We start from the raw sequence: 2,783 nt of genomic DNA, 5'->3' as shown, positions 1-2,783 counted from the left end.
ACATATTTGGCCAGAAAATACTTCTAACTAAAACTAATGATATAACAGCTGAAACCATGTTTCAATACTATAATTAGGTAGAATTCACACAATTTGAGTACAATTTCACTTGAGAAACCATTTTTGACTGAAATACAGCTTAGTAGACCTTAACTGGCGAAATAGTGCTTCTAGCGCTCTGAAAAGCACATATTTGGCCAGAAAATACTTCTAACTAAAACTATGATATAACAGCTGAAACCATGTTTCAATACTATAATTAGGTAGAATTCACACAATTTGAGTACAATTTCACTTGAGAAACCATTTTGACTGAAATACAGCTTAGTAGACCTTAACTGGCAAAATAGTGCTTCTAGCGCTCTGAAAAGCACAAATTTGACCAGAAAATACTTCTAACTAAAACTAATGATATAACAGCTGAAACCATGTTTCAATACTATAATTAGGTAGAATTCACACAATTTGAGTACAATTTCACTTGAGAAACCATTTTTGACTGAAATACAGCTTAGTAGACCTTAACTGGCAAAAATAGTGCTTCTAGCGCTCTGAAAAGCACAAATTTGACCAGAAAATACTTCTAACTAAAACTAATGATATAACAGCTGAAACCATGTTTCAATACTATAATTAGGTAGAATTCACACAATTTGAGTACAATTTCACTTGAGAAACCATTTTTGACTGAAATACAGCTTAGTAGACCTTAACTGGCAAAAAACAGCGTCTTTCGCTCTGAAAAGCACAAATTTGACCAGAAAATACTTCTAACTAAAACTAATGATATAACAGCTGAAACCATGTTTCAATACTATAATTAGGTAGAATTCACACAATTTGAGTACAATTTCACTTGAGAAACCATTTTTGACTGAAATACAGCTTAGTAGACCTTAACTGGCAAAATAGTGCTTCTAGCGCTCTGAAAAGCACAAATTTGACCAGAAAATACTTCTAACTAAAACTAATGATATAACAGCTGAAACCATGTTTCAATACTATAATTAGGTAGAATTCACACAATTTGAGTACAATTTCACTTGAGAAACCATTTTTGACTGAAATACAGCTTAGTAGACCTTAACTGGCAAAATAGTGCTTCTAGCGCTCTGAAAAGCACAAATTTGACCAGAAAATACTTCTAACTAAAACTAATGATATAACAGCTGAAACCATGTTTCAATACTATAATTAGGTAGAATTCACACAATTTGAGTACAATTTCACTTGAGAAACCATTTTTGACTGAAATACAGCTTAGTAGACCTTAACTGGCAAAATAGTGCTTCTAGCGCTCTGAAAAGCACAAATTTGACCAGAAAATACTTCTAACTAAAACTAATGATATAACAGCTGAAACCATGTTTCAATACTATAATTAGGTAGAATTCACACAATTTGAGTACAATTTCACTTGAGAAACCATTTTTGAATGAAATGCAGCTTTGTCTCTCATCAGTGCAAAAAACAGCGTCTTTCGCTCTGAAAAGCACAAATTTGACCAGAAAATACTTCTAACTAAAACTAATGATATAACAGCTGAAACCATGTTTCAATACTATAATTAGGTAGAATTCACACAATTTGAGTACAATTTCACTTGAGAAACCATTTTTGACTGAAATACAGCTTAGTAGACCTTAACTGGCAAAATAGTGCCTTTTTCTCTCATCAAGCAAAAAACATCGTCTTTCGCTCTCTGAAAAGCACAAATTGACCAGAAATACTTCTAACTAAAACTGTTGATTAACGCTGAAACCATGGGTTTCATACTAAACTAGATAGAATTCACACAATTTGAGTACAATTTCACTTGAAGAACCATTTTGACTGAAATAAAGCTTAGTAGACCTACTGGCAAAATAGTTGCTTCTAGCGCTCTGAAAAGCACAATATTGCCACGAAAATACTTCTAACTAAAACTAATGATATAACAGCTGAAACCATGGTTTTTCAATACTATAATTAGGGTAGAAGAATTCACACAATTTGAGTACAATTTCACTTGAGAAACCATATTTGAATGAAATACAGCTTAGTACCTGTACTCAAGTGCAAAAATAGTGCGTCCCTTTCGCTCTCAAAAGCACAAATTTGACCAGAAAATGCTTCTAACTAAAACTAATGTCATAACAGCTGAAACCATGTTACAATACTATAATTAGGTAGAATTCACACACTTTGAGTACAATTTCACTTCAGAAACCATTTTTGACTGAAATACAGCTTAGTAGACCTTAACTGGCAAAATAGTGTTTCTAGCGCTCTGAAAAGCACAAATTTGACCAGAAAATACTTCTAACTAAAACGAGTGATATAACAGCTGAAACCATGTTTCAATGATATAATTAGGTAGAATTCACACAATTTGAGTAAAATTTCACTTGAGAAACCATTTTTGACTGAAATACAGCTTAGTAGACCTTAACTGGCAAAATAGTGCTTCTAGCGCTCTGAAAAGCACATATTTGGCCAGAAAATACTTCTAACTAAAACTGATGATATAACAGCTGAAACCATGTTTCAATACTATGATGAGGTAGAATTCACACAATTTGAGTACAATTTCACTGGAGAAACCATTTTTGAATAGAATACAGCTTTGTCTGTCAGCAGTGCAAAAAAACAGCGTCTTTCGCTCTGAAAAGCACAAATTTGACCAGAAAATACTTCTAACTAAAACTAATGATATAACAGCTGAAACCATGTTTCAATACTATAATTATGTAGAATCCACATAATTTGAGTAGAATTTCACTTGAGAAACCATTTTTGAATGA

The sequence above is a fragment of the Sparus aurata genome, chromosome 19, assembly GCF_900880675.1.
Source record: "Sparus aurata chromosome 19, fSpaAur1.1, whole genome shotgun sequence".
NCBI classification, from domain to species: Eukaryota; Metazoa; Chordata; class Actinopteri; order Spariformes; family Sparidae; genus Sparus; species Sparus aurata.
Note: the sequence above shows the minus strand (reverse complement) of the source record.